This window comes from Silene latifolia, chromosome 1, assembly GCF_048544455.1.
Source record: "Silene latifolia isolate original U9 population chromosome 1, ASM4854445v1, whole genome shotgun sequence".
Lineage (NCBI taxonomy): Eukaryota > Viridiplantae > Streptophyta > Magnoliopsida > Caryophyllales > Caryophyllaceae > Silene > Silene latifolia.
This window is the reverse complement of record NC_133526.1, coordinates 166,127,714-166,142,160: the sequence shown is the minus strand read 5'-3', so window position 1 is coordinate 166,142,160 and position 14,447 is coordinate 166,127,714.

Sequence of the window (14,447 nt, the reverse complement as noted above, 5' to 3'; positions counted from 1 at the left end):
TGATTGTTGGTGTGTAACCGACCCTTTTAAGCCAAAACCCGTGTCAGCATTATGCATAATATAATGAATTGTGAGTGCTTATGTGTTTTGTGATCATAAGTCCTTCCGTGTCATTTTCAAATTTTCAAAAAACACCTTTTTTGCGCCGTTATAATGGCCGTTTCAAACCCCGGTCTTTCGCCGACCGTTGCTTTTCAACACGCCTTTCTAGGCCGTCGTAATGACGATTTTCGAACCCGGTTTTTATAACCATTTCAACACGCCTTTCTAGGCCGTCGTAATGGCGATTTTCAAACCCGGTTTTTTATAACCATTTCAACACGCCTTTCTAGGCCGTCGTACTGACGATTTTCAAACCCGGTTTTTGTAACCATTTCAACACGCCTTTCTAGGCCGTCGTAATGACGATTTTCGAACCCGGTTTTTATAACCATTTCAAAGCACCTTTTTATGCCGTTATAATGGCCATTTCAAAACCCGGTTTTTATAACCAATTTCAAATGCACCTTTTCATACCGTTGTAATGACGATTTCAAACCTTGGTTTTCACAAACCATTTCAAAATACCCTTTTACGTCGTCATAATGGCCGTTTCAAACCTCGGTCTCTCGCCGACCGTTGCATTCTCAAAGCACCCTTTTATGTCGTCTTAATGACGAATTCTACCCGCGAATTTTCAAAATTCGAAATCAGTTTTCAAACAAAAACGTTTTCAAACTGTCGTAACGACGATTTCAACCCGTGCAACTTTCCAAATTTCAAATCTCGTTTTCGAAATCAAATTGGCTTTTCTAAGCCGTTGTAATGACGATTTCAGTTCTCACACTTTTCGATTTGCATATCGTCTTTCAAAGGTTAAATTGGCTTTTCTAACCTGTCGTAATGACGAATTCAATCCTCACGATTTCTTATTTCAAATCTTGAAAACGAATTTAACCGTTTTCAAATTCCAATTCAAAATTAAATCATTTAAAAACGAATTTAACCGTTTTCAAATTCCAATTCAAAATCAAATCATTTGAAAACAAATTTAACCGTTTTCAAATTCCAATTCAAAATCAAATCATTTGAAGGCCAATTTAACCGCTTTCAATTTTCAATCAAATCAAATCATTTGAAAACCAATTTAACCGTTTTCAGATTTCAAATCCAATTTCAAACCATTTGAAAACAAATTTAACCGTTTTTAAATTTAAATTCAAAATCAAATCTTTGAAAGCAAATTTAACCGTTCTCAAATTTCAAATTCAAAATCAAATCTTTGAAAACAAATTTAACCGTTTTCAAATTTCAAATCCAATTTTAAATCATTTGAAAACAAATTTAACCGTTTTCAAATTTCAATTCAAAATCAAATCTTTGAAAACCAATTTAACCGTTTTCAGATTTCAAATCAAAACTCAATCTTTGAAAACAAATTTAACCGTTTTCAAATTTTCGACCCAATTTTTAGCCCTTTGGAAACAAATTTAACCGTTTTCATGGCCATTGTGATGACGATTCCAAATTCTTCAATTCTCGATTTTCAAATCCGTGATTCGGAATTTCAAAAACCGTCTTCGGAAACAACACGTTGTTTTCAGAGCCGCCGCAATCTCAACTCAAACCGTCTTTTGAAAACAAATCTAAGACAACCCTTTCAACTGGCCGACCTTCTAAAGATCCCTACTCTTCGGAAGCCGTCCATAAAACGACAAATGAATCTTTTTGAAAATCTCTATTTTCGAAAACCTCAGTCCACCTTTCTGATTAAGCCTCGAGTCGATTAGAGTCCAGTCGATTTCAAGTCAAGTCGTCTAGATAAAGTTGAGTCTCTGCCGAAGTTAGTACCTACCTTCTGGTCTACGTCGTGTCGCCTAATTGTCGAGACATCTTCAATGGCGTTAGCAGAGTCAAAACCTGTCGGGTTTTAAACCCGTATTTACCCCACATTACGGGTCAAAGGTCAAGTTTGTGTGCATGTCTCGTCCAACGGCATCACACCATCAACGCACATCCAAACTAAGTCAGAAGTCGTATGTCTAGGCATCACTATGCCAAAATCGACACTCGAGTCTAAGTTCAACATCATGCACCAAGAGTTCAAACACAAGAGGTCATTCACGATATTTAATGAACTCATAACCTAGTCACACTGTCGCGTCTTCACGACATAACTGCCTTTTATACATATGTGTCGCACTTGCCTTTGTTTGTGCAATCCCTTTCCAAGACAAGTTATAACGCCCATCGTTATGTCAAATAGGAATCCCTTGGGTGCCATCGATCATCAACCAGAAACTCAAGAAGCTGATCAATCTGCATCCGCCATGACTTCTGCTGAAACCAACAACATGGTCCTTCGACTCCTAGCTACCGTGGAAAACTTGAGCACTCGTCTCTCCCAAGTTGAGGACAAACTAATAACCGGGAATTTTCACTCTTTTGATATTGAGAAAAGGGTTAAGCTCCTTGAAAGCCGGCTACTTGCCATCGACAAAACCAAAACCAGACGACCTCATGGGTCCTTCCCTGATTTGGGTATGCCTTATGCCACAGCCTTGGGAGAGGCTAATCTCCCAAGGAAAGCTCAATCCGATTGGTCCAACTCCAGACCCTTCACCACACAAGCGAGGACGTAGATGGGACGGAAAACTATTTTGTCAATATCACCAAGGTCGCGGACACGATACTGAGATGTGTCTCCCCCTAAAATCCGCCATCCTTGACATGATTGAAAAGGGTGAATTACCATTACCTCCCTCAACAAACACCAAAATCAACCCTCCAGAAAACCCTACTGGACACAGTTAGGAATCTTCCCTAGACTGCTCTCACCACATCTCTCCTGACGATGAGAAAATTCATGCAATTGACGAGGATGGCATACAAAGCGCCATAATGATGCTCTCCGTCTCCATCAACAACATATTCTCAAAGCTGCAAGTGGCTATCGATGATTTGAATACCCGGGTGGTTAATTTGGAGAAGAGGTATGGTAGTACCGAAAATGAACCTGACCATCAAGGAAACAAACCCTTGGTTCACCAACCAACAACTGTTGAAAATGAGGAGTCATCCGATGGTTCCCACATCCACGAACCTACCAACAAAGAAATCACCTCACCAAAATCCCATTCAAGATATCAAGCAACATCCCAAAAACTTCCCATTAACAATGACCAAATCCTGTTTCCGCCCAGGATTACCAAAAACAAAACTCACAAAAACATCCCCGAAAACACCATTGTTGGAACCATGGGAAAACATCAAAGGGTATTCACATATATGGGAATAACATATGGCACTGCTCTGGAGATACTTGCTTCAGAAGGAATGCTCCAACCCATTGGACCAACTCCGGATCCGTCTGAAGCTAAGAAATCCCGTTTGTGGAACCCTAATGCCTATTGCCTATACCATCAAGACAAAGGTCATGACACCGAAACCTGTCTCAAACTCAAGCATGTCATTCAGGATATGATCGAGGCTGGAAAAATCATAATTGCACCTCTCATTCAAGACAATCCTCCTGGATGTGACAAGTCAAACAGCAAGGTTGAACGTTCTCAAAGGACATTCACCAACCTCAACACAACCTATGCCGCAGCCCTTCAAAAACTCATGACTGAAGGGAAGTTACAACAAATCGGGCCCACTCCAGACCCGTCTGAAAGCAGGAAAACCCGTTTCTGGGACGGCAGTGCCTATTGCCAATATCATCAAGGAAAAGGTCATGATACTGAAACATGCTTCAAACTGAAACATGCTATTCAAAATATGATCGACAACCATGAACCGATAGCTTCATCCCTATGCCAACCAAGTGATGAAAACAACCCTCATGAACCTCTCTTTCTGCAAGGAGATGAAAGCCTCATGGACTATTGTCCTCCTATCATTCCCAACAATGAGAGTTAAGTGCTCAAGTGGGTCAATGCTCAAGACCAGACATTCAAGCCGCCGGATGCTGCGAAAGAGACCTTCGAGGAGGAACATGATGATTAGGAGTTCGTATCTACGATTAAGTCTGAATCCGAGTCCGAGTCTTAGGCTTTCTCATATCTATCCTAGTGTCTGTCCTTTTATTCCTAAGTGACAAACTGGGGGCTGTCCCCATGAGTCACATGTATTCATCGAGTCTGTGCTAACCTCTTATTTATCTAAATAAAAGCACAATTTCCAACTATCATATTTTCTCCCCATTACCATTTCCCGTTGACAACGAGAATTGATTTGAGAATTGATTTAAAACAGACAATATGTTCTAATTCAATGTGAGTACACTCGAGTGACGTTCCGCACCGAGTAAGCGGAGGACTGGAAACTCCGTGTCCATTTTCTTCACCTATTCCATCTCTAGCAATAGAAATCTTTAATTAGCACCCAATATAGAACGAGCTTCTATCAAAGGGATCCTACGACGAACCTAGATAACAAACCAGAACATCTCCTTGTTCATGATCAATGACGGAAGGCAAGCCCATTCCCCACAAAAACGTCCCATCACAAAGAATCAACCTTTCACCAACGGGTACATCCCCGTATGCACTTTACCAACCTCGAATGAAGGACGGCAAAGAACCAATAAATAAAAAAACCAAAGCCAAAGCGAAAGGCCAAAATCAAAGGCCCAAGCCAATATCCATTCACCTAAAGCCAAAGCGAAAGGCCAAAATCAAAGGCCCAAGCCAATATCCATTCACCAAGAGCCAAAGCGAAAGCCAAGGCCCAAGCCAAAATCAAAACAAAACCAGATTGAGACCCTTCTCGAAAGGCCGAAATCCCCAAAAGCATAAACAAACGTCTAACAAAATGTTGGGGCTAAAGCCAAAACAAAAAATGAAATAGCGAAATTCAAATTCGCTATTTCCACAAATTCCGAATGACGAAATGCAAAACCGTCACTTTTCAAAAAATTAAATAACGAAATTCAAAATTCGTTATTTTCCCACAATTTCAAATGCCGGATTTAAAAAAAAACTTCCTTTTCAAACAAAAACGAAATAGCGAAATTCAAATTCGTTATTTTCTCACAATTCTACACGACGGAATTAGAACCGTCCTTTTCAAACAAAAATGAAATAGCGAAATTCAAATTCGTTATTTTCCCACAATTCCAAACGTCGGATTTAAAAACCGTCCTTTTCAAACAAAAACGAAATAGCGAAATTCAAATTCGTTATTTTCTCACAATTCCACACGACGGATTTAAAAAAAACGTCCTTTTCAAACAAAAACGAAATAGCGAAATTCGAATTCGTTATTTTCTCACAATTCCACACGACGGATTTAAAAACCGTCCTTTTCAAACAAAAATGAAATAGGGAAATTCAAATTCGTTATTTTCCCACAATTTCAAATAACGGAATTAAACCGTCACTTTTCAAACTTCGGACCAACAAGTCTAACACCAAAATACAAAGTCCAGGACCAACAAGTCCAAAGTCCAAGACCCATGAGTCCAAAATACCAAGTCCAGGACCAACGAGTCCAAAGCCCAGGACCAACGAGTCCAACACACAAAATCCCGGACAAACAAGTCCAAAACACCAAACACTAAAACCTCAACCAAAAACTGCTTCACCCCTAAGTCCTTCTAGAGACTGTTACAGGGAGACCTATCAAGGATCCTGGGGATTCCCCTCAAGATCATAATCAAAACTGCTTCACCCCTAAGTCCTTCTAGAGACTGGTACAGGGAGACATATATAGGCTTCTGAGGATTCCCCTCAAGCTCGTAATATCACACCTTAACCTTTAAGGTCCAGACATGGGATTCTGATCCCACATTATTTACCAACCATTTCGTGCTCAGGCCACATCAAGCCGCAGACCCCATTCCGCACCACATTACAAGCCGTAACCCATCGGCTTAAACACCACAAAAACAAGCTCCAGATTTTTATCTGTCAAACAAATCTATTATTACCAAGCTCCACATTCCATAATGTCGAAGCCATTTTCATGTTGACCCAGATACGGAGTCCTCGAATGCTTTGCTACCGAGAACGGGACATACCCAATCTACCCTTAGGGTCCACTTTTTAGTGTGCTCACATGATAAGGAACATTTTCACAAATTACACCTCTTTGATTCATGATCAAGGAGGAATTATCTCAAATCAATTTCTCGAGTCACCAAACAGAGTTTGCCGTCGTGACCCTCACACTTTAAGGTCCTAACAACTCGCTTAGGCACACATTCAGACGAGTCACCAAACAGAATTTACCGTCGTGACCCTCACACTTTAAGGTTCTAACAACTCGCTTAGGCACACGTTCAGAACTACGATCTGGTTTGATTTCACATCACGTGAATACGTAGGCAGTCCCTCAAGGACACAACCATACACCTCAAAATCACTTTAAGGTCCTAACAACTCGCTTAGGCACACGTTCAGAACTACAATCTGGTTTGATTTCGCAGACACGCGAATACGTAGGCAGTCCTATTACAAGGGCACAACCGCATATCCCTTTCAATCTCAACGATCAACATCAATCCTCAAAGCAGCCCACCCAGCTGCTAAAATTAATCTTACACCTCTTTACTGGGGGCTTCTTCCTTAAGACGTCGCCCATTCCTTGTCTTGTCAAAATTCCCACCTTCTCACTCTAGGGGCTTCTCTTTCAAGACGCCACCCATCCTTTATCCATAAACATCTTTTGAGTCTCAACTATGGTCCAAAATAAAACCGCCCATAGCCTAGTGCTCGATTCGGACAATGACAAGGTCTTGGTTCTGCTCTCCGAATCATCAAAACTCGAGAAGGGATCTCAAACAAGCAAACAAGGGCAAAGATGCCTGGAGAAGATAATCAATTCGTGTTCCTCAGCCGAGCGGACCTTCTACCTCAGGGATTTGATACGCGTTTTCACCCTTTCTTGGCTAGGAGTTGCACTTACATGTGCAAAGTCTGTCAGAGTCACCCCCGTGTCGTGTCGACACTAACTTTGTGTCACACTCGCGACTGCCCATTTGTCAGCCTGTCAGTGTGCGCTTGTGAGAGTCAGTATCCCAATGGTCACGTGTCTCTAATCTATCAAATCACAGATCTAAGAGCAACAAGACTCGCCTTTAAGCTTCACAACATTCAAAACTTCTATCTCCCTTCGCGTGAGATATTACATGCTAGTTGCTTATATGTTAACTGCTCACATGCTTATGTGCTTACGTGCTTGTATGCTTACGTGCTAGTTGCTTATGTCCTAACTACTCACATGCTTATGTGCTTATATGCTTGCATTCAACGTGTTTGTCTATGCGACTGCGGATTTGTGTGGTCACTAACCATGTAGGTAATCTTGAGAAGACAAACACACTCCAGCTAAGTATTGGGTTCTTCCCAACAAACGCCGACCCGTCAAGTCTAAGGGCTTTAACCCTGTCGATTACATGGCGTACGCTACCTCCCAACGAGCAGCAACTCATATCCCCGGCGAGTCCTGAGAAGTTTCTAACTCCCCAGCGAGTGCCGATTTTCAAATGGAAGTAACACAAGCTATTTTCCACAGTCGATCATTCGACCATAGATGGCTGGCGAGCCTTACAACGCAAATGGCTGGCGAGCCTTTGACCGCAAACAAGATACAACTCAAGGATGTATCCCGAAGATGCCTCGGGTACGACTCCTTTTCATAAGCTGGCGAGCCTTTGTCCGCAAACAAGATACAACTCAAGGACGTATCCCGAAGATGCCTCGGGTACGACTCCTTTTCACAAGTTGGCGAGCCTTTGTCCGCAAACAAGATACAACTCAAGGACGTATCCCGAAGATGCCTCGGGTACGACTCCTTTTCACAAGTTGGCGAGCCTTTGTCCGCAAACAAGATACAACTCAAGGACGTATCCCGAAGATGCCTCGGGTACGACTCCTTTTCACAAGCTGGCGAGCCTTTGTTCGCAAACAAGGTACAACTCAAGGACGTATCCCGAAGATGCCTCGGGTACGACTCCTTATCACAGCTGGCGAGCCTTTGCACGCACACAAGATATGACTAAGGACATATCCCGAAGATGCCTCAGGTATGACTCCTTCCTATGGTTGGCGAGCCTCAAAACGCACCACCTTCAACACCGGCCGGCGAGCCTTTGCGCGCAAAAGATTCAAGGACGTATCCCGAAGATGCCTCGGGTACGACTCCTTATCACAGCTGGCGAGCCTTTGCACGCACACAAGATACGACTCAAGGACATATCCCGAAGATGCCTCAGGTATGACTCCTTCCTATGGCTGGCGAGCCTCAAAACGCACCACCTTCAACACCGGCTGGCGAGCCTTTGCGCGCAAAAGATTCAAGGACGTATCCCGAAGATACCTCAGGTATGACTCCTTCTTATGGCTGGCGAGCCTTTATACGTAGTATAATGGACTTTAAACGACCTGCATCGGAAGTCGACAGATTCTAAAATGTTCCCGACGGCAGGTCCTTGACTCGAATCCCTGAGTCGCCTCGACGTCGCCCTTCCCGACGGCAGGTCCTTGGCTCAAACCCTTTTGAGTCGCCTTGACGTCGCAATGGTCTTCAGGTTGTAATCTTCGATTGACCTGGAGATCATACTTTGACTTTCGCCCTGTCCAAGCCTCAGTTAAAGTGGGCGCTCTATAGATAGTCAGTATTTGCACCTTCCAAAAACCACCCGATGATGATCGGACTATAACGTGTTTTTGATATGCGTGCGTGGGTTGGTTATACATGAGACGGTTTAATGCACTACTCGAATATGAAAAATGATTTCAAAAGTTTTCTAACTTCATTTGCATTAAAATAACACTATTTAGAGTTAAAACCGTCTTCGGACCCAAAACCGACTCAGAAACCCGCAACTCGAGTCAACCTGAGTCAACCCGAGTCAACCCAAATCTCGAATGTCAAAAATAATGCCATGAATGTTTTCATCATGTCATTTCCATTAAAATGACCCTAATTAGAGTCAAAACCGACACCGGGCCAAAAACCGACTCGAAATTCAAATCCCGACTCACACGGGTCAAACCCGAGTCAAGCACACAAAACACCTACCTCAAGTAACACCAAAATCATCTTATTAGATGCCCATATTGTTACACGACATCTTATATGAATACCACATATCAACAATGGATGGAGAATAGGCCACGTCCAAATTGAAAGGGACAATACACCCCTTTCCATCACGAGGTAGCCCGCGCCTAAAGCAGGTGTCTGCTTAGCCTCTAAGCAAACACAACCGACCTACCTCCCCACATTTCTCTATAAATACCCATCATCACACGCCATAAACCTTACGCGAGCGTCCACCCCTTCACCTCTCCCTTAAACTTCTAGACTCGACTTCCTAAGTCACAAAATCGACACGTGTTTATGACCTACCGATCGTAAACACAAGCCTTACACATATTGTTTGGTACCGTCGCCGTGCATTCGACCGACCCATTTGACCAACTCAATTCATTAATCAACATGTTTTAATTAACATATTTTCAGAACCAAATCCTTTTTTAAGGCACTCTTTTAAACTTCTTTGATCGCGAGTAGTCACAACGAGAAAACCGTCTCTAAAGTTGTCTACCACGCAAACATCAATACACGTAAGTTTGAGGGTGTAAACAACTCATTTATTTCATGTCTTTACTGTTTTTATGAGTTTGTATGCATGAACGATGCATAACACGATTCAAATATAGGTTAGACGAGCCAAAACCGAGTTTTGGCCTGAGACAGAAGCTCCTTGATATGCAGGGAAGCTCGCGCCTCTTGTGGGTGTCCAGGTAAGACTCAAATGTGTTTGAGTTCGTCTTTCCTCCAACACTTTATTTTATTTTTACTTCTTTCCTTTTACGGTTTATACCATTTTAATTCATTTTTATGAGAAACATATTTTGACCATTACAAAAATCATCCTTGGTTCTTTATACCATGACGGTTTAATCCGTGACTCGATGATATTAATTGGTTAATTACATTTTAAAGGAAATCCTTTTCTTTTATTTACCATTTTAATTCATTTTTATGATAAATATATTTTGACCATTACAAAAATCATCCTTGGTTCCTTATACCATGACGGTTTGTTCCGTGACTCGATGATATTATTGGTTAATTACATTTTAATGGGTATTTTAACACCCTTTTCTTTATTTACCATTTTTTCTCATTTATTTACACTTGTAAACATATTAGTCATAATCCATAATCATCCTTGGTTCTTTATACCATGTCGGTTTAATCCGAGTACGATGACAAACTTGACTAATTACAAAGAAATGAACTTAACATGATTAGTTCAAATCAAACATTTTACATTTTTATTTGTAAACTATACTTTTCAAATATGCAAATCCGACAACGAATGTTACTAACACAATAGTAATTATTCCGAGTCATGCAAACAACATTTGCAAATCATTCATCATAAATACGGTTTTAAATAACCTTTTCAAGAACCAGGAGACGCCCCCTTAGGTCGGCTCATGGCTCGCGCCCCAAGCGGCCGTCTGTTTCCATCTTTCAGAACCAGGGCAGAGCCCTTTATCTCGCCAATAGGATCGCGCCTTAACAGGGCTGCCTGGCACTGTTCTGTCCCATTTTGGTACTTGTCTAGGACGATCCCGATTACGGTTTATCCGAATACGTGACGGATTAGATTGACAAGTTTACGTTTTTTACACTTTGTCATTTGACACCCTTTTTCAATAAATGGATCGTGTTAAGCATCATAACCCGAACTTGGTAAATGGATGTTTAATTTCCGTTTTCACATGCAAATTGATCTAAATCCAACTTGACATCTTATGCTTGATAATTGGATTAACAAACCGACTTAGAAAGCTCACATGTTAGGTTAACACTTTTGGATGTGCATTCATGCATTTACACCGTTTTATCAACTTTTGCACTTAAACAACCACGATCGATCAGTAAAGGCCGCTAATGCGGGCGTGATTGGGTGTCCGATTAAAGGGCTTCCCAATACGTACCCTCACCCCTTACTCAGAACCTTTGGATAGTGGATGGCCTTATCCAGGGCGTACGAGAGTCATTTTAGGCTTTGTGCTTTGTACTTTGTGCTTCGCTTGACCGAGGTATAAAGTGGATTTCGAATGGGTTCCAAGCATCTCACAAATGCTTGGTGGCGACTCCGAACATCTCTAATCGTTTCGAGACCTTTGCCGAGACGAAACCGACCAATCTAAAACGATCCGGTCGAAAGCATTTTTACGTCACCGAGCGTGGCTTTCAAAAGACCGCTGCATGTCCACAGTTTGGCTTGGCGTGCAGGTGGCCCGTGACCGCAGATCGGTAGGTGGCCCAAATCCACAGACCGGCCTGTGGCCCATGTCCACAGTGTTAGAAAATGTTAATTTCATAATTCAACATATTCATATATGTTACAATTTAATTTAGTCATAAATTAAATCTAGATCTTATGCATGCAAACTAAAATAGACAAGTGAAGAAATCGTCATTCTTACTATAGTAGTTTCGGATTTAGGGCACAAGTGAGTTCTCCTTCTCACTTGTTCTTGAGCTTTCCTTACAAATGGAAGAACAAGGATTCAAGGATAGAATCCCTCCCAAAGATGAATACCCAAGATAACCTCGTAAAAGATAAATATTATTTGAACTAGAACAATATTAATCTTACTAAAAATTGACCCAAAATATTGTTTTTGTCCTCTTGAAATTTCGGCCAAGAGAGGATTAATTTTGGAGTATTTATTTCTCTTTCTAAACTTCTATAAGTTATTTGATGAATGAATAATCTAATGCACTACACTAGTAAGTGGTTTTATTTGCATTATAGAGATTATAAAGGGTAAAAACCCTTTGCTTGCTAGGTTGGGAAACCGGGTGCATGGGTGGGAAAGGGCCAATGCATGAGCTTTAATTCTTCCCAAGAATTATAGGCATGCAAGGCTAGAAAGTGTAGTAATCATTGTCTTTTTACATTATAAATTAAAACACAATGTAACCTTACTGCTTACCCATTATTTCGGTACATTCACATAAAATGGAGAAGTCCATTTTATTTGTGATTTTGTCAATATGTCATATGTAACACATTACATGACATCTTATATATAAAATGTATTTTAACAATTAAAAATCAACATATTAATAAAATATGTCACTTATAAAAATTAACATAGTAATTCATAATTACTTGTACCAAAAAGTGTTTCCGAATTATAAACTACAACATTCTGTATTTATGATAAAATATTCATTCAGTTTCAATTGTTTCCGTAAACAATAATTTCATCTAAGCAATAAACAATTCGATCACTTAGACCGTATCTTATTTAATCAAATTACAATGAGACACGTAAATATTACTTCCAAAATCGTCCGTCAATTTTAAGTAATTTAATTAACCCGCATCGACATACGATCAATTAAATAATCAATTAAGAGTGTTACCCTTTAGGTATGACCTAAGGGGATCAACTGATCACCACCGTCGCACGACAGTAATGTCAAACTCTAGTCAGCCAATCATTACCGATATGTGTGGACCAGTTTGATAAAATATTACTTCCCACATGTATTCTTAAAATGAGACTTAAACATGTGATCATCATGATCGACAGTTGTGATCGCATTATTGTCGGAGGACACATATTCCAACAATCTCCCACTTGTCCTCGACAAGTGTGCGTCACCAATTCTTTTGTCCTATTACTATCTCCCACTCAATGCAAGGTGTCTTTCAGGTCGTACTTGCAAGTGATCATATCGAAAATGGTTTCCTCGATCTGGAGAATAACTGATTGACCGGAATTATCTACCATAGATACCTTCCGAGCGTGGCCACGCATTTCCAGTTCATTTTTTCTCGAGTGGCCCTGAGATATTGTTATAACCCTGACAAGGGGTGGACAATTCTTATCGCACTTATTCCCTTTGACTAGCCACAGCCATCATAACCCAAAATATGCCCATTTGACCCCATTTACGAAGGTCGTAGTAACATAAATCAAAGTTAATCTGAAACTGTGCCACCTTAGGCGAACAGTCTTTAGTCAAAAGAATCGACTCATTAGAATACTATAGTAGCTCTCGCCACGACCAGGCTATATAAATTTGCCAGAACTCTATAAGCGGTTATAAGGCCCGACAAAGTGTTCCTAACAGTCTGCCTATGTGATCGACTAGTCATTCTCATATGACTCCATGGCACTTGAACTTGCCATCAATCGCATCACACTCTAGTCACTTCGAGACGTCACCTCATACAAGTGACTATGGGCGAATACTATGTTAATCCGTGTTCACTTTAACGGGGTTCAATTGTCACTACAACCCGTTTGGATGTAACAATGTATAAAGAAAAGATAAAAGACAAATGTGATTATGAACATGAACAAAAACAACACTTTTTATTTCATTTCAAAATCTAACACAAACTAGGTAGACGTTTAAGACCCATGGACACCATATGTCCGTTGTGTTTAGCCTGCGATAAAGGCTTGGTGAGCGGATCGGCTATGTTGTCATCCGTCCCAACCTTACATATCGCAATTTCCTTTCTTTCAATGAAATCTCTAATTACATGATACTTTCTAAGTACATGTCTTGATATATTACTAGACTTTGGCTCTTTAGCTTGGAAGATCGTCCCTCTATTATCACAATAGAGAGTGATGGGATCATTGGCGGTAGGTACTACTCTTAGACCTTCCGTGAATTGCCTGATCCATACGACTTCCTTGGCGCCTTCCGATCCGCAATGTACAAACCTCCATTGTTGAATTCGCAGTCACAACTTCCTTGAAGCTTCTCCAGCTAACAGCACCACCATTGAGCATGAAAACAAAACCAGCTTGTGATTTCATGTCATCTCTATCCGTTTAAAAACTTGAGTCCGTGTATCCATTAACACGGAGCTCGGTGTCTCCTCCAAATACTAAGATAGAATCCTTAGTTCTTCTCAAGTACTTAAGGATGTTCTTGACGGCTATCTAGTGATTCTCACCTGGATTTCCTTGATATCTACTCGTCATGCTCAAGGCATACGAGACATCAGGACGTGTGCATATCATGGCGTACATGATTGATCCAACAGCGGAAGCATAAGGGATCAACTTCATGCGTTCAACATCATGGGGTTCGGAGGGCGATTGAGACTTGCTCAATATCGTCCCAGTTACCATAGGTACCAATCCCCTTTTTTATTTGTCCATGCTGAAACGTCGAAGAATCTTATCAACATAAGACTCTTGACTTAGTGCAAATATCCTCTTGGATCTATCTCTATGGATCCGGATACCTAATATGCGTTGTGCCTCTCCTAAATCCTTCATTTGGAAATGGTTACCTAACCACTTCTTAACAGAAGACAACATTGGAATGTCATTTCCAATGAGTAGTATGTCATCGACATACAAGATTAGGAACACAACATTGCTCCCACTAAATTTCATGTATAAACATAGTTCCTCAACACTTAGAGTGAAACCATTCTCTTTTATCACATGATC